Genomic DNA, 20,080 nt, shown 5'->3' on the forward strand with positions numbered 1-20,080 from the left:
ACACATGCAACAAAACCTGCACATTGAAATACAATTAAAATTAAAACCTAATGAGACACCTAAGCATGGTGTAATTTCACTAGTTCAGCAATGTCCGGTTCAATCTTCATGACGAACATTATCAAGCCACTTTCAACTGATAAGCGATTTCTTATCTTTGTTTTAATGTTTACCATAAAAAACACACTTTCGCACAAGTACGATATAGCAAATGGAATTATTACTTTTAAAGCAGCAATCCCCAGACCAGGATATTCTTCTCTCCTCATCAGGCAGAACTTGTCCAAGTCTTCGTTACAAAAAACCAGTTGCAAAGACTTGTCGCATGATCATTCTATTATTTGGTCAAGAAGTTGTGGGCTTAGATCGGATACGTTAATGGCCTCTTCAATGAAGGAGTTTAACATCCATCTTGAACCAGCACCTTCGTCGTTGGGAATATTGATATTACAGTTACTGTATCCACTGTCAGTGCCGGGCGCCGAAAAAAGGGGCCACACATTTCGGAGGAAGTGTGTTACTCATGTTAGGAAAGTGCATGTGTACATGGGTAAAATAGAAGGAAAAAACTAATAAAATGTGCTCAAAATTAAGGAAAGGTAGGGTTTATTTTGAAAATGTTATTGAGCTTCGTGCCAACCATGGTGGCGCTTCGTAGCTAGTCTGTCGACGTCACTCATATATACGGTGACATCGTACTATACTCTCGCCCCGGGCGCTGATTTTCCATGGCACTGTTCACTATAAACAAAAAAATGGATTCTACTATTATAGAAATAGGCATGTTAAAAATCCCACACAAGCTTATTATAAAACAAATTATAAAAGGGTCGCTGGCAAGAGCGTGTGATAAAAGGGGATCGTGATAGGAATTAGATTGAGAACCACTGGCCTAGAGTAATTTTAACCACATTTCTTATAGTTTCGAAAAGAGTGTTGTCGGGTTACCTATGGTGAATGGGAGGGGGATACATATAAAAGATTGGTAGAAAATGATCGATATTAGATTCATAGTTTTCGGGGTCGCTTAGATAAATAGTGAGACTTTCAATTTCGCTTAACTCCGATTAAGTTCTCATTAGTAGGGATGGGCACGAACGACTTTTCTTTGAAACTCGACTCGACTCGAAACAGACATCTTTGAGGTCTACTCTTGGACTCGGCGCGAAAAATATCTTCCAACTCGACTCGGATTAGAGTCAAGTCGAACCAAAACGAGCAAAATCCTGTGTGTAGTCCTACCTGGACAATACATAGACAATAATTATTCTATCATCAATTATACTACTATTACTACAAATAATAATAATAATAATAATAATAATAATAATAATAATAATAATAATAATAATAATAATAATAACAATAATGATAACAATAATGATAATAATAATAATAATAATAATAATAATAATAATAATTATTATTATTATTATTATTATTATTATTATTATTATTATTATTATTATTATTATTATTATTATTATTATTATGACAACACCGTGTACAAACATGAACAATAGATGGTTAGTAAAGGTATACTAAAAGCTAGTTGACTGCCGACGTCGGTAGTCATGAACTCTACAAGGCAAAGACATCGTTCATCACTCTAAGCTGTAAGCGTCGGTGGACTACAGATGGTCAACTATTGACCTCTCGCCAGAAATTGGTGGCCCCGCAGCGACGATCCGTGGTGGCCCAAGTTTCATTTTGAAAACTTTACTACCAGCAGCAGAGACGCGATGAAACGCCAACGAACCACAAAATTACTCTCCCAAAATATGTCAAAATGCCTATATGTGTGATTTGTTTATATTTAGGTGAATCAAAAAACACAAAACAAATACCCGGGGTGGACGCAAACTATCAATATTACGATTACTAGGCACGTGTTCTTCTGACTTCCCCACGGAAACGATCATAAAAAGCTTGGTTGTTGAAGGATAAATCATTGACGTCTTAATTTAGCCAATCAGACAAACCCCTACATCTCGAGTTCTAGAAGGTGATACCGTGAACCGTTTCAGATTTATTGCTTCCTGGTGGAGTACTATCCATGAGCAAAATTTGAGCATAATAGCCGACATGCATCTTCGGTGCCTCTTATCTTTAGTACAATTTTAACCAGAGATGGTGTGGGTCAATGAAAATTTGATCCACGACCCACCATGACCCACTATCACCCACCACCCAAATGCCCCATTGGCCCACTCTGATCTATCAACCATCGTGATCCACTCTGGCCCACCACCAACTATGAACCACTCTGAACCATTGTGACCAACTCCGACCCACCAAAACCCATCGACATCAACTCTGACCGATGGCCCACGTCCTCCTCTCCATTGGCTAAAGAGGTTACACTTGTAATAAAACAAGACTGTGAAATTATCACTTATCGGAGTTTGAATTTCTACCGTTAATGGCTCAAGCACCTCTCTGTTACAATACTGGTGGGTCTGACCTTTACGATATATAATGGCAAAGTGTTTCTCATCTTCCAAATTAAAATGAATTTAAATTTATCATATATAATTATTTCTTTGTTGCCTTACAGACACATTTCAGTAGAAAATAGGGTGAAATTTGAAAGTTTCAAATCAGGGAAAAGTAGACCAACGTAAAAAAAACAGAGAGAGAGAGAGAGAGAGAGAGAGAGAGAGAAACTAATTTTCTATATAATTAAGCATGCCGTACTAATTGAAAATGCCCATGTAATTAAGTTTAGAATACAAATTTTATGGCCATTTTTCTCTAACTTTATGGCTTGATTGCCTTATGCTCGGAACGCTCCATATATTAAACACCAGCTTCAGCAATTATAAATAGAAAGCAGTGGGTATAAAATTCAAAAAGAACTTTAATTTGCATTACTCAATCTGTTTCTCAACTAATATCAATCGTTTTCGATTATTTTTACAAATCAACCCACTACCAATTTCCAATATATAGAAAATGCACCCCCGTCCCCCCGCTCATAAAAGATAATTTTAAAAAATGCCAGGACATATTCTCTTTATTTTTAATAAAGAGTTATATGCTGAATTTCAGCTCTCAGTTGAACGGCTTGTGAGATACTCAATTTTTCGCTCATGTGGTTCGGATTCCACGTTAATCAGTAGGTCCACGTCTCATATAGCCTCGTTGCTGAAAGGGACGCTAAACTCAACTCAACTCAACTCAATTTTTCGCAAAAATTCGGACTTCTACTCCCCCTAAGGATATGTATTATAATGAAAGTGACACGCGTATGATAACTTCCCAGTTGGGATTGGAGCCTGATTATATACCAAACGTCAATTTATTTGACTTTGCAATTTGACCGTGATGATTACGCAGACATAGTTACTTTCAATTTTTTATGATACATATCCTTATTTCATATGTTACAGATGATTCAAAAATACTTTTTCAAGCAGTTAGCTCCTCTAGAATCTCACAGGCTGCATTCCAAAATCCAACTCCTACTATCCTATGACAATCCAAAAGTGACTGAACTGTTTTTATTAGGAGCAAATGACAAAAGAAAAATGGAGATCTTGAAAGTAAAATGTAGAAAAGCTCGGTGCCCCCAATAACTACATATTTCTCCGCCCCTTCATCCCGAACTTAAAAATAAAACTTAATTCGAATATGGTTAATTAGTGAATTTATTACAGTTAAATTCCACTCACTACATGCTACAGCTACAACTATGTAACAAAAAATAACAACTGTGAAACATGTTCTGAATTACTATTAGATTTCTTACGCTATTATTAAACATATTAGAATAGTAAAAGAGGATTGTTCGTGAAATAGTATATTTTCTCTTGATTTATAACTTTTTCATACGGAAAAAAATAAAATATTATTCAAGTTTTAAACTTTGCACTCTGCAAATATGTTGCCCTCTAGGCAATGGGACTAATGTGAAATGTGGACTATTGTGGACTAATGGGAAATGCTGCACTGTTAGCGGCGCTGAAAACTTACGATTCGATTCTAATATCGAATGATTTCGATATCTTTATGTCGCTACGTAACCACCCTGGGTGCTAATGGGAGCTTAGTTGGACTTGAATTGAAAGTAGAAACATTCACCTAAGCGACCACGAAACTATGGATTCGATACTAATATCGACCCGTTTCTAGCATTTTTTATATGTATCCCGACAGTACTCTTTTTCCAGACTGTAAGAAATATAGTTAAAATTGCTCTAGATATATCAGAATTATGTTGAAATACACACATAAATCCACTTTTATATTCTGTATAAATAGAGAGTGAGCGAGCGAGCGAGCGAGAGAGAGCGACTGAAGGCATCACCATTTCCACATTGCAAAAGCATATATCAGGAATTGAATTGAAAATCTATGTAAAGACTTTCTGCTGTGGCATGCTTCATAAGGACAATTCCAGTCTACTCACGTGACCTTTGGGGTTCATGAATTTTTTTGTGAGCGTTCCGACTTTGGATTCTCTGTTTATACCTTCTGTTTATGCATCGAATAACTTTTCAAGAACATAAATGACATTCTGTATTATGAATGTTGAGAATTACCCTCTATATGACAAATAGCTGCAAATAAATACACTACATGATTTATTTATTGCTATTGAACGAGTTTCTTAAGTTGTATTTACATCCTCATATATAATACCGACCTACTGTGAAAATTATCTCAGATGTTATATTTTAAACATAATAATTACTATGTTCTGCAATGATTATGTTATATATACACAACTTATGTATTCTAATGTAATTATTTTATATAATTTTTCATGCATTGCGGAAAATATAATTTAAAAAAAAAAGGATCAACCTAAACGGGATTCGAACTCTCAACCTTATGATTTGAAAACCGACAGCTTACCAATGAGCTAGCACAAGGACTTCTAGAATTATGCTTCTAGCGATGTATAACGGATCTCAAGATAATTATGACATTCATATCCATTACAAACGCTGTTTCTGTTCTACTTTGACTTTTATTTTAGTACTCAGGCGATAATTATGTTCTATTTCTTAACTTTGAGCAATCTTTTACATATGGAAAGATTCTTTAATGTATTTAAATGTTCCATTACGTATGGAGAGCTAAATGGCAAACAAGCATGTGCTGACATTAAAAAAAAAAAAAAAAAAAAAGGTTTCGAAATATTGTATCATTAAGTATTTCAATCAATGTTGCTTTTTTAAACACTTGGTAACAAGTTTTATTATATTTAAAAGAAGAAAAACACATCTGCAAACTTTTTCCCGATTGCAAAGGCTGGCTTGGAGGTTCGAACCTGGCTTACTTTTTCCCGAAGATACCCGAAGCTGGACTTAGAAAATTATTGCCTCAAAACACCAGTAAAGAATGCGCTCAACCTTTTTGAGACAAGGTGTACATCAGCACAACTACCTTCATCAACATCTAAGCAAACCATCTATTCTTCGACTCCCTCCCCACTTCACAATCGAAGAACTTCCCAACTCAATTGTTTTCTCTCATCTCTAAGATATTTTGGAAGATTACAGGTTACGAATAAAAGGACAAGCAAATTAAGAGGAAAGATTTTACGTAACCAAAAAGTCAGCGGAACTAAAACGACTACTGCCATTAGTTCATTAAAAAAGAATACCGCGAAGGAAGAGTATCGTGTATACATAATATTGTTGGGGTATATATAACAATATTGTTAAGTCCTTATAACTGAAAAGGGTCAGTATACTGGATAGATATTGATATAAACAACAGTGTTATCCACGAGAGACATACGAGTCTCGTGGGCAACACTGGTTGACTTACGCCTTAGAAAGTGCTTTAGTATTACATGATTTATAGTATAAATACTATTAAATCTATAAAGTGATTTTATGAACGTAATGAAGATCATTTATCAAAGTTTAACGATACTCAATTCATTATACAATATATTTCAATAATAAATATAGTTTAAATGTTGTTATATCATACATACCCTTCATGGACCTCGCGTAACGCGAAAGAATTATGGAAACTTTTAGAAGAAAAAAAAAAGCCATAAATTACGTACATATATTTGCCAAACGAGACGAGGAAACAGCTCTAATAAACAGTTAATAATCATGATAAAAGTTTATCCAAATAAAAAAAGTGGCAGGAAACTATAGTATACCTCTCTCTCAACAGATAAAGAAATTTACAAGATGTATATATTACATTATACTCGCTTATACCTCTAAACTTAGAACCTTCAAAACTGTTAGTGTATAATATGTTACGTACATGATTATTCTACATATTATGTACTACGTATATCATCGCATATTTCCGGTTTAACAGCAACTCTCCAGGATATCTATGCAAGAAAGCTATAAAGCTACGAATCAATTGATGAAGCAAATTAAAAATAGGTCATATTACAATGAATCCAAGTACCTTTAGAATCTCTCAAACAGCACAGATTATCGAATACAATTTATATCGCTAACATAACATAGTTTATTGCGCAAGTAATAAACTAGAAGCAATCTTGTAATGAATCCATGTGACGAGATTTATACGGAAAAGCTCACATAGAACCTGTCTTTGATCTCATTAAAAGAAATGTGCAACTCTGTGTCTCTATTACATAACATCAATTCTTTAGCATATCAACGAGATCAACCTGTGAATGACCAATGTGGTTTCGCAATATGCCCCTCCCAATTCACCCGAAAGGTATACTAAATCTGGTCAAAATAAGTTTCGCAACTTTGGTTAACATCAATTGTAACATTTCTAAATTTGTTCATATATGCAAATCACGTCGGAATTCTACACGTTAATTCCTACGATTACGCTTACAATAGAACTTAAATAATAATAATAATAATAATAATAATAATAATAATAATAATAAAGTCGTCCACAACTGACTATGGCTTTATTCCGACCAGCTATTACATATGGATCACACACGTCACTCTTGTGAAGTAATAAAAACAGTTTCTGAAAAGGCTGAGCAGGATGGGCACAATGTAGTCTGATACTCCCTGCCGCAATAAACCCGCAGTATACCCCGGAACGCAATAAACTTTGTTACTTAGATAATTTTTACTTTTTCGCTTTCAAGTGATATGATAAAAACCATAGTAGATTGCAGTAAATGTTAACATTATATCGCCTGTCATTTATGTTAACCCGCCGAGTGACACGGTCATGCGGGTTGCATATAAATACGTTTATTTTTACCTATGATGAACTAACAAAGGATTTGTACGTTATGGACACTTGAATGGTCAATTATCTCAAGACACTGGTAATTAAAAATTAAAGTGATATGATAAAAACCATCTAGGGTCCAAATCCTAATAACCCCCCAAAAATAAAAGAAATTGGTTCAGCCGTATTAGCGTGATGAGGTAACAAAGGATTTGTGCGTTCTCTTTTATATAATAGATTTAGAAAGGTTAAAAAAGAAAGGTTAATGGAGTTTCTGCCAAAGTCTTCAAATAACACCAATCGCAAAAGTGGGATTCCTAGACAACCTGATCCTATTGTTTTTAGTCTACTGATAACTAAAATAAAGACAACATCGTTTGAGAGCAGAACATGTATTCTCAATGAATCCAAAGATTAACTCTAAAAATACAACAAGAGGGATATAAGTTCACCTTGCAAAAACGTAAGCCTAGAACTAACTTGTTCAAATTATAAAACATACATTCCACTCACAAGCATAACGAATAACAAATTTTTGTAATACAACAGGAAGATTAATACTAATTTTAATGGCATAATAAAAACAATGCTCGTATTTCTCGTGAGAATTCTTTGAAAACGTTAATAACAGCATTTTTAACAGTCAGGAAAGGAAAGTTTCCTTAATTACAATAATGGGGAAGTTCAGCCCCCATTAAACCATAACCAAAAAATAAACTGGACATCATTGATCATTTTTTTTTTTTTTTTAAATTCTACAGTTTCTCTCAAGAACAAAAGACTAAGACGTGCATTTCTACTTCTCCCTCACGAAGTACATCCAACAGAAATAAAAACAAATCAGATATACCAGACAGTAATTACAAAGCATATTAAAGTGACACGGAAAATGACACCTAAAAAAAAGATAATGGTTAGTACTTGCCCAAGGAAGTATTACTTATAGATCATATGGCAAAAGTCCAGCACCAACTTTTATTTGTAAAACTGCTTGAGGAAATATAACAAAACTTTGGATGTGGTCAACTGGGATGGGGATGCACCAGATGCTGCCACTTGGCATCATGGTGGCCATCCTAAAATCCGTAATTGTGAATTCAAGACATCCTCAGACTTCTATCGTGGGGTCATCTCAAAACACTTATCAAGAAAAAAATCAGATCTCCGACAACTCAAAGAATCAGACACGTTTGTGACTCTGTGACGCCGGAAGTGTTGTTAATATCCATCAAGAATGTATGTGTAGCACATTAAGGGGAACACACACAGCATATGCTGCAGGATCATACATGCAATGTTTACGTCGGAAAATTTCATTACTGATTAAAGTTAGACGAAAAATAACTTCAGATTCATATTTCTGGTGAAATTCTAGCCTAAAATAATGTGTCGTATGCTCCCCTTCTCATTTAAGTATTGTGCAAAACTCAAAATGGCGGATTTAAATATGAGCGCCACGAAGCTAAATGACACGCCCCCACCCCAATTACCAACATCCAAAGTTTCGTCATCTTCCCTACAGCAGTTTCAAAAATGAATGGGTGGTGCTGGACTTTTGCTTCACCCTGTATATCAAATATTCTAGGGTTTCTACGAAAGTCAGGCAAAATGAAGACTGTCTTAGATTTTAAAAAGTAGCTGAACCATTATGTAATTTGGTACAAGTAGTTATTGATATTCTTTTATCAATCGCAATGAGGGAATACTCTAACGCAGCACAGAGAAGGACCAATAAGACCAGAAAGTAAGACGCGAAACGTTGAGTAGAATGAACCACGAGTGATATACTGCTGGATATCCAAGAAGATTGTGTGGAGTTTGTGGTGACGTAGGCCCAAACAGTGCGATGATGTTCAAATAGATTGAACAATTTACGAGTGGACATATTGAATCAGTGCTTTAAAAAAAAAAAAAAAAAAAAAGCAAATACTTGAAGGATGCGTAGTGCAAAAACTGCTGCTGTGACTGAAGTTGCGAATAACATTATTATGAACGACACTAAACAAGAGTCATAGAACAGTGTCCACGATACGAAGAGTTGAAACTTTAAAAAAGATACATCATGCACTACAAATTTTGACACCTAAACAGAAGGAAACACGAGTAGCGAAATGGAATCAACTTTTCATCCTACATTGCAGAGATAAAATAGTTCTTTAGGTTCATTATAGCACACCAGGGGGTAGAGGTAAGCGAAGTAGTCGAAACAGGATCGTAGTCTCCGATCCCCAAAACTCCATGTCATCTTCTGGCCCTAAGAAAATTACCGGTCTCCTCGATGAATAGTGTTACAGACTGTGAAATTCTCATAGTGCTTTGACGTAGAATATAGTTGAGGATATTAACATAAATGGGGTACTGCTTGTACAAAAATGCACGACCGACACACGAGCAAGGTGACGTCTCAACATTTATAAAACCTCGAGTTTAATCGTACACCACCCCCTCCCCAAACTCCATAAACCTTCCCCTATGTGACTATGCTCTCGTTTATCTTATCAATTTTCGTCCCTTGATGAACTTTACAATGCTATTTTCATGAGTACATCAGAAAATCGGATCTCAACAGACATCACGAAACCATCTGATTACTGGTCATTGTGTGTAAATCCAGAGAATATGTGGAGATCAACTACTGTCATACTTTTGCAGCTGATGTAATACTAGCCAAAATACAAGGACAGTTTAATTCAATACTGTCTTACCCTTGTGTTTACAACTTATCGATACGATATAACTGTAAAGAAAGCAGATTCTGTGACTGACAAGTTGGGCTGCATTATTTCAGTTTCGAGTAAACATGTCAATTTGAAAACTAATGAAGAAAGCATGCCCTGAATCGAACCTAGAACTAACAAAGACTGGTATGTATATTGTAAAGGTACCGTCCTAATTATATTCATAGAATCTACAACAAAGGTAAGTTACTAGTTCAATAAAGAAACTAGAAAGGAATTGGTATTGTTCTATCCCCACAGGAAACATTTTTTTAAAAAGATATTCAACAGAGAAGTAAGTATGAGCAAACTTTAAAACTATAAATTTCCGTCCATCTTATGTGTATTTGATGCTGATCTTTACTAGTTACGCCGCAGAAAAATCAGGCAGAAATCTAAAGATCCGAATGCCATGAACGTTATTAAAAAAGAATTCTTCTTTTGGAAAAATAACGGAAATTTTTGTATCGAATTACCAACTTTCCTTGCCTACATTAGGTTCAACAACTAGTAAGTGACTTCTAAACATAGCACCTGAGTCCTGGGTTCAGCTATCTTCATTAGTTGTCAAACAGGTATTGCCTTGTTTGTTTGCAATATTGTTACAATGGACGAAATTTCCGGTTTCTATGTTGTCGGCAATAGATATTTTAATGCACAATTAATCATGCGTATTGTGAGTGGTGACCAAACACTCTGATCCGATTACTGGCTACAGAACTGAAAACTCGTGCTCTGTCCGTTAGGCAATTCAAACTATTGGTTTGCTGGCATATCTTCCTTGTCAGTAAGCACAAATCTTGTCACTTAAATCTCCTCAGGTTGCCCGAATTAAAACATGATGGGAAGAGAAACTACACTGTTAAAGATTATTCTTCCTTCTCTTGTTGAGTTTAACGTCCCACACCATGCTCCGATCCTAAGGGAGACATCATAACGAACGAAACGACGGAATGAAGAAAGCGAAGAGACAAGTGCATAGGGGGTTCATCCATCACAAAACCACTTGGTGAATGCTCGAATCGAACCAGGTATCCCACGCACCACAGGCGAGCACTCTAGCACTAAGCCACTGTCCTGCAACACTTCAAGAATGAACTGCTATTTTAAAAGCAATAAAGCAAAGGGTTCCTATATGCTCCGAACTGTCGGGTTCGTACCGGAATCGACATCTGCGTCCCGAAATTAAAAAAAAAAAAAATAAATCCCGTTTTCGGCGACCAAGAGAAGAGGTTTTATTCAACATCATTTAAAGTTTCCTTCAGTTTATGCACAACGGGAGTTAAACTGACAAAACGTTTATCGTAAATATTGACATCATTTCTCTCTGCATCCATCTAGAGATCGGAAGTTAATATTTAACCCTTTTAAGATATATCGTAGTTTTTACTACGAAATGATAGTGTCTTCAAAATTCGATTAAAAGAGAACTAAGAGTGCTATTTAGTTTTGTTTTCCTTTTTTTTTTTTTTTTTTTTTATTACAAGACAGGAGGCATTGAAGAAAGCCTTGGAAGGGTCTATAGCATACGCTTCCGAGCGTCGGAACATAGGAGGGTATGGCGTCATCACTTTACAAATTCCCTTTTTTTGGTGAGGTCTAACTTCAACGTTTTAACCCTAGATTCCTGAAGTTTTACAGAAACAATCAGTGGACCCTTTAGTTTTTATCTGATTTTTTTTCGGATCTCTTCGAAGGGGGGTTCAGAGTAGCTAAAGGGTAAAAAAGGGATATTTCTAAACCAAAAATCAGACTTCCGCGATTATTGCTCCGCTCGGGTACATCATAGGGACATCGGAGTGCTACTTTCTGAAAGCCTACTCGATTCTGAACAAAACGACGTATGAATCATCATTCTACGATAATTAGGCACGTGTCAGGGATTTTTTACATAACATCCTTTCTGTTACCACTGTAATTTGGAGCGCTTTTCCCACCCTTAGTACTGAAGATAGGAGATAGGTATTTGTCCCTTTGTAGTATTTGCAGTATTTGAAAGAGATTCCTATTTTCCCCAATTTTGCCCTCCTTGGGGACGTCCGAGGGACATGTGAGTGGTAATGTCTGAAAGTTTACTCTATTCTCAAGAGAACGACGTACGAATCATCCTACAATAGTTAGGGACGAGTCAGGAATTTTTTTATTTCTACAGGATCTTTGGCAAATTCTGGAGATATTCGCAGAAGAGGAAAATAAATTTTCCCGCCCTTAGTACTGAAGATAGGAGATCGGTACTTGTCACAAGTAATTAGTACCAAAAGTATTATTTTTGCAAGTGATTTCCAAATCTGCATGTTTACCCAGGGCCGCGTCAGAGGGCCTCAAAATAGGGAAAAATGGATTTTTTTTTTACAAAAATCCCAATTTTCCTCAATTTCTCCTCCGTAGGGATGTCCGAGGGACATGTGAGTGGTACTGTCTGAAAACCTACTCTATTCTGAAGAGAACGGCGTATAAATCATGATCCAACGATAATTAGGGACGTATTTTGATCCTCTCCCAATACGGGTAAAAAATTTTCCAGCCCTTACTATTGAAGACAGTAAATTCTAATTTGTTACAAGTAATTAGCAAACTACGTAGTATTTTTCAAGATTTTTTTCAGGTTTGTGCGCAGACCCGGGGGTGCTCACGAGACCCCAAACTTTGAAGGTCTTTTCTCAAGAAAACCCCAATATCTCTTCAAAAAAAATCCCCTCAGCTACACGAAAGGGACATGTGAGTGGTACTGTCTGAAAGCCTACTCTATTCTGAACAAAACGACGTATGAATTATAATCCTACGATAATTAGGGATGATGCTGTACCTTCTTGACTGGAAGTCAACAAAAACACCTAAAAGACCCCTATCTTAAAAGGGTTAAAAGCTTGTCTTGTCTTACAATATTGTCTTCCCATTAACTTCCTTTCTATTTCTAGAACCGCTGAGTCCGAAAGCGCAACAGAAAAAAATATGATTTACGTTTATTTTAGAAGATCCAAAAAGGAAGTCCGATCAGGTATTCAATAATATCGCAGGACGCAAAATTTCCGGTCACCAGGTCGCAATTGGTGACTAGAAATTTGGAGCTGGCGACCACTGTTCAGTAGGAATGGTTTCTGCCTAAACTCACAGGTCTGCGCAGTTTCTGTTTCGCACGAAAATAATGGTCACTGAGTGAGAGAAAACATGAAATGTGAAGTCTTCTGATTATCCCGAATCTAACTGTCCATTTTGAAATGTTATGTTCTGATGTAATATCAAAGCAAAGGCATGGGGTGGGGGGACCTCTCATAATTTTGTACGTGAGAGATACTGGCGACTATCAATTTTGGATTGGCGAGTGCGTCTGACTGAAATTTTGCGCCCTGATATCGGAAATAAAAAATTGGAAAATATTAAAACTTTAAAGAAAACCAGAAGGTACAGAGAAATGTTAACACTTAGTATTGTTACACATTCAACAATAATCGCATGTTTCCCCTCGATATGTGAATGTCCTAGTAATTTCATCAACTTAGTTGGTGTAGAATGGTGATTGCGAACTTGATGTATGACTGTTGTTCACTACAGTATGCTATGCATAGTGGCTCAACAGTTTACTTTGGCTCAACAATTTAATAATATTTTATTATTATTATTATTATTATTATTATTATTATTTATTTATTTATTTATTTATTTACTCACATCAATACTTTTTTGATGCTGTTTCTGAATACTTTATTTGAGGATTATATATTTACTACACCAGTGTAAAGTAGGGAATGCAACTTTGTCCAGGATCTTCACTACTGGAATATACGTACTTTTTGTGTATCAGTATGTACTTACTGTCAGGGACTCCCGCTGTCACTTCCAGAGGCATTTTTGTACAACCTACTTGACGAGCCCAAAGTTTAATCCTGTTTGAAAATTTAAATAGACTGAACTGCTATATTATGCCCTCGTCAGTCTACAACGGCTGCAAGACACTTTGTTATTTTTCTCATGTATAATGTTAATACGATTCTTATGGAAACTTTGGATCAGTGAATAAAACTTCGTATTAAAATGAGTAAAACAATTCTGAATAAATTTATTTCCCAAATTGCCTGTCTGAATAATAAAAATAAATTTGTATGGGCTTTTTTTTTTTTTTTAATCAAAAAATATCCCCCGAATCCCCTGCATGATTATTTGCATTCAAATGACAGACGTAATGTAGTAAGCTGATTTTCGTGTCAAAATTAACGTATCCTCATTCCAGCTCGCCTGTTAATACAGGGCTTAAAATATATATATAATATGATAATAGGTAGCCTAAGGGAAATACGCTGAGTTTTGCATCTCAACTTCTCCGAACATGGAGGACACTGCTACTTAAAGCAGCTTGTCCTCAATCAAACTCATGACTGGAAATACTGAATGTTGTAAAGGAACCTTTTAATTGCAGAATAGCCTATATTACAAAAAATCACAAATAGTAGATGAAAAGTTTACAATTAGAAAATAAAGAAGCTCCTGGGTTGAGATCAAGGTCCCTAGAAAAGCAAGTAGTCTTTAGTGGCGAGGAATTAAGTTTATTACTATTATTATTTATAGGATTCTCTTAACTACTTCAAGTTTCCCTAACTGTACGCAGAGTTCGAGTGAAAAAGTGTAGCTGGTCAGGAAGCTGACTGTCTTCCACTTCAGCACCATGGCAAGACAAGGATGTGACCTACCAAAAATTAGAACCACTTCAGCCACGAAGGCGTCCTTTTAATCTAATTAAAACTATCTCTTGCGGGCACGGTGTAAGAAAAAGAAATCCTCCCTCCGTTTATCATAGTATTTGTCAATGACTGAAACCAGAAAAGAACTAATAGGGTACTTAAATAATACTAATAATAATAATAATAATAATAATAATAATAATAATAATAATAATAATAATAAAAGCAATGATAAGCACGGACCTCCTTGGACTTCACTTATACTTTGTCTGTCTACTTTGTAAAAAGTAAGGATGTGTACCTTATAAGCCGGGAGTAATCTAATATAGCCTAAGCTACATTCTGAAAATAACTGATAGCCTACTTTGAGGATCTGAAATAGACAATTGATCAAGATTTAGCTAACTTAGAATAAGTGCAACCAGCAATACAGGAATTAATTTCCTCGACAAGAGGGCTGCAATCACGAAATAATTGAACGAACTCTGGAAGGTCCTCCTCAGATTATTTTAGAAACGTAATAAACACGAACCAGAAAACAGAAAACGTGCTCGCATATAGGGTCGTAGACACAAAGCAGTCTACGTGTGAAGCAATTCCATAACCTCCGAAAAACTAAGGACAGACCCAACTTATATGGGATGGAAAAAAGAAAAAAATCACAAGATGATGAATGACATATTGCTATATAAGTCATAACGTATGACGTACTCAATTTAAACTCCAATATCAGAATGTCATTCCTACCCAAAACTGTAATTGTGTCGATTAGCTCCATGCAATAACGAGACAGTATTTCCATATAACAGCAATTATAAAACCCATCTGCCCTAGAGACAATAATAATAATAATAATAATAATAATAATAATAATAATAATAATAATAAAAGAGGAAATAGAAAAAGTACAAACGAAATTCTAATTCACAAATTTTCGAGGAAGCAAAATAGCCGTTTCTGAGTCAGGTTATTTATAAAAAGAATCGAAAGCAGTTATCCGCCGCTTCGGTATTTAAATATATCCCGGTGTAAGAAAAATCGATCTTAAAGAAAAGCTAAAAAGAAAAAGGGACTACGGACAAAAGAATAGACAGTAATAACAAAACTATAAGCGATAGACTTACTTTACGCTTCTTAACAGATCTCATCTTGAATAAAAATAAAAGTACACTCAGATTAACATGTCATCCCTATCTTCAGTCTATGTCCGGATGACGGATATTCGTGAAAAGATAAATTTCAACATCATTCTTTTAAAAATTATCAACTACTGCATTATTAATATCTTGCATTGATGTGCTATTACCCTTTTACAAGTAAATATCGGCCACACAAAAATGAGTAGAACTGTTTCATTAGATTCTCTGCTTTGAAGATTATTTTAAGAGTTGATTTTAACGTCCCTTCCAGCAGCGAGGCTATATGAGACGGGATCTACTGATTAACGTGGAATCCGAAGCACATGAGCTCCCGCCGGGAATCGAACCCGGAACTAAAATAAGAATTGTCAATGTAATTTATGCAGTCTACATCTGTCTGGGATGTTTTACCTAAGACCTTTTATCTCCATTCCACGCTTTCGGTCTAAATAAAGTTAAATTATACAACCCAGCAAGAATTTTAATTACAGAAAATATTACTTCCCGTTTATGCATTTACTTACTTGGGACCACAAACTTTTCCTTAGTGTGTCAGTGTGAAGTGACACAGGTATTTCAGTTCAAAAGTTATTAATACATATGCTATTAATAGTACAATAAACGTACACACTAATAACGGAGGCCCCCTACAACTTTAATCCCCTTTCTTTTAAGACTAATTCCCAAAATTACTTTACACGCACACTTCAAATCTAAATTACACACTACAGTTCCCAGGGCGCAAAATTTCTTGTCGCCAGTTCGTTCTGGCGACTAGAAATTTAGAGCTGGCGACCAGTGTTCAATAGAAATGGTTTCCGCCTAAACTCACAGGGCTGCACAGTTTGTTTCCCCACGAACATAATTGTCACCGAGTGGGAAAAAAAAAAAAAAAAAACATGAAATGTGACGTCCTCACAACGTTCAAATTCGCCCCTCCTTTCCCACCCTCAATCGAAAGACATAAGATATTATTTAACATGTGTATGAATTGTCTGATTCAAAATTGATTATCCTGAATCTAATTGTCTGGTTTTGAAATGTTATTTCCCGATGTAATCTCTCTCTTTGTCAAACCAAAGGCCATGCAGGGGGGGGGGGGAGTTAATTTGGACGTTGAGAGATACGGGACCATCATTTTTGGATCGGCGAATACGTCTCACTGAAAATTTGCGCCCTGATAGTGCCCTCACTAATTGTAACAAATATGGTAAGCAAACACCTGGAAACAAACAAAAAAAATCAGTTTTACGTCCCACGTTTATGCCGGTTAGGCTAAAGGAGACTGTGATTATTTATTTATTTAACAATTACCAGATACAGCTCTGAGGCCATCTTATACTGGATATCTAACAACAACAACAATGGAAAGGATTTGATAAGGTATCGGCCAGGGCCTGTTTTAGTGAGAGGAAACGGGAGAACCCCGAGAAAACCCACGAGCACGGTGTAAGTCCACCACAAAATCCACACGGCGCAAGCTGGGATCGAACTAGGGACCTCAGGCACCGGAGGTGAACGCTCAACCACTGAGCCACCGTGCTCCCCCTCTGGAAACAATGCTAGCCATCGCGTAATAGCATAAAATTTAAAACGTAACCCACTCAATGAAGCGCTTATGCAACCCGTAACTTAGATTTTTATTGTGCGGGGCAAGCATTAATATTTGGCCCCTAGAAAAAGTTTTGGGCCCTCCCGCGAAATTCGAAAACAGACCCCTTCTCCCCATCTTTCTCTTACTCTTTGCTGGCCCACCGATGCCTGTGGGCCCGCCCTCACACCCCTGGGCCCGTTCCATACATGGCAAATTACTCAAGGGGACCATATTGGCAAGTCTCAAAAGCATACGAATAAATATTTCTAGGGACCCTAATAGTAGATATTTCTTCCTTTTTCTTTACTGAAATGGGCTCACGGCTCATTTTTGTTTTATTTACCTTTTGTGTGCTGTTTTGTTTATGTAATAAAGTGAACCTGTTCGATGCTTCACTTATAATTTTATATTCGTGTATGGAGTAGGAAAATTTTGTCTTAAAAATGTCTCCCCTCGAACGGCGGGAGCTTCCCTGGAACGGCAGTTGCCCCGCTGCCCCCACAAGTTACGGCCCTGCGCTTATCTCTGGTGTGTGGGGGTCCCCGGCCAAGTAAGTTTGTGGTGGACAACATCGTGTCCGTGGGTTCTCTCGGGGCACTCCCGTTTCCACCCATTATCCCATTCCAACAATTCTTTTATCATTCACTTGCCTTAATCGTCGCCTCCCTTAGCATACAGGTCATAAAAGTGGGACGTTAAACTGACATATTTCATTTAATTTCATTTTTAATTCACTTAAATTTACAGATGCAGTTACCAATTAATAGGTCTAGATGACACCTTTGAAATATTTTACCTGTACTGATCATATACAGGAAATTAAACTACGCAAAAAAATGCTAAATCTATCTACAGTTGCAAATCGTTAACAGATAGATGAATTATGATAACGGTATCACATGCAACACTACGTTTATGCTTTTCGAATATTTTTATTTGTTTTGAAGATATTGCAGAAAACTCTAAAATTAGCGGTAGTTTAATTTCGCTGTAGTGAAGACCCTTAATGTTATCAAGTAACCTAGAAGAGAAGCCATGAATAGAGAACAAAAAAAGCACTAGGGATACAATCATGCACATCTATACATGTTCCAACTTCTGAATATGCTCTTTTTATATTTTTTTTAACCGGTAATTATCCTTTAGCACTTTAGCAAACTAGAGCAGCAGAGAGGAATTATAAAGCAAATAATATGTAATGAAATACAGATGGCAAGGACCCACAAAATACAATAAAATAAAGCAATGCGTAAATACGTACACAAATGCTCACATTACCCAAGATTAAACTTAAAACCCATATTAAATAAAATATAATTAAAAACAATTGCAAAGTAACTGCGAGTGTACGAATGTAGGCGACATATATACCCATCAATGGTTAGAGATTTACTTCTTACTCTTTTAAAGATGATCGATACCGGTAGATTCAAACTTCAGTAACGTTTTAAACCAAACACACCATCCTGGAGAGGATACAAAGATAAAAGACAACCACCACCACCAAATTTGCTTTATAATAAGAGCTTTTATCACTTTAGACTTCTGTTTTGCAAATTAAGTGTAATTTGCAATGACACGCATCTTCAAAATGTCAGTCTATTGCAAAATTCTTTTAAAAGCAACAGCCTGAAGTATAAGACCATCTACTAGACATTGAGTTCCAAACGTTTATTGTTTTGCTTACGAATACTCATAGCTTTTCTTCTTTCTTCAAAAAAGAAGAAAAAAAAAAAGCAATAACATAATGCCTGAAGTCAAGCAATCCTAACAGCTGCTTCCAACAAAAATAATAATTATTACGGTGCACTTAACCGCAATGTTTTAAAACACTAATGTCTTAAGTACTAAAAGAAAAACAGATAAGCCATAACAAAACTATAAATTTGTGCATCGCTCAACACAAGCATACATTTACTTAATGAAAACATAGGTAAATATCAAAAGTTACTTACCTACTAACTAAAGAATCTGGTAACTCCAAGAATGTAAACTGCACAATTCACTCCACGTGTTTTATATCCGACAGTGAAAAAGTTCTGTACCGACGAACACCGATCAATCACCGGTTCGGCATTAAAACAATTAATACAAACTGTTTTAAATGTTAAACGCGAGGTTTCTGAATCTGCCATTATTCGGCCTAGAATATAACGATACAATGAATACAAGACGTGATTGAAACACAGACATTACTGCTCACTTTGATTTGGTCGCACGAAAACATGAAACCAGTCATTTATTTTCCACTTTTAATAACTACTCGCTACATTTATTCAACAGTACAGTACACTACATTCCTGTACAACTTATTTTATATACTTAGGAACGCTTCTACACACAACCTTCTTTATGTTTGCACACTTATTTTCTGATTTACATTCCAACCGCACACGGAGCACAACCTCCTCGCCTCACAAAACACTACAAAACTGGCTTTCTTCGCTCGCCGCAGGACGTACTAACTCGCTTCCAACGTCCATGAATAACAACACAGAGGCTCACTGGCTAACCAACTCAAGACGGCTTCTGCCTACGGCACGTAAACCAAAGCGAGTCTCCATAGAACAGAAAATGCTACAAGACTTCTAAGGAACTGCGCAGTGCCAGAGCGTTTCGCACCTCTCCCCTTTCTACGAGTTTGGCAAGGGGAAGGGGCACAGAAGTGGTTAGACCGATCGAGCAGCCAGCCGGCCAGAGATGAAAAAAAGAAAGGAAAGAATGAAAGAGAACACACGGATGAAGTTTGATTATGATGAGATAAAAGAGAACATGGTATAACAAAGTAGCACCCTA

The 20,080-nt window shown here is 36.2% G+C and overlaps 1 protein-coding gene across 1 annotated transcript in view; it reads right to left on the reverse strand.

Annotated features, from left to right (window-relative positions):
- Nucleotides 1–19,842, reverse strand: part of LOC145677293 (repulsive guidance molecule B-like) — a 122,376-nt gene extending 102,534 nt beyond the window's left edge. Inside the window, exon 1 of the mRNA XM_081747846.1 lies at nucleotides 19,240–19,842. The gene's annotated coding sequence lies outside the window, so the exon portion shown is untranslated. The remainder of the gene's footprint in view (nucleotides 1–19,239) is intronic.
- Between the last annotated feature and the right edge of the window lie 238 nt (nucleotides 19,843–20,080).

The sequence above is a fragment of the Thermobia domestica genome, chromosome 2 (genome assembly GCF_964235325.1).
Source record: "Thermobia domestica chromosome 2, izTheDome1.hap1.1, whole genome shotgun sequence".
Taxonomy (NCBI): domain Eukaryota; kingdom Metazoa; phylum Arthropoda; class Insecta; order Zygentoma; family Lepismatidae; genus Thermobia; species Thermobia domestica.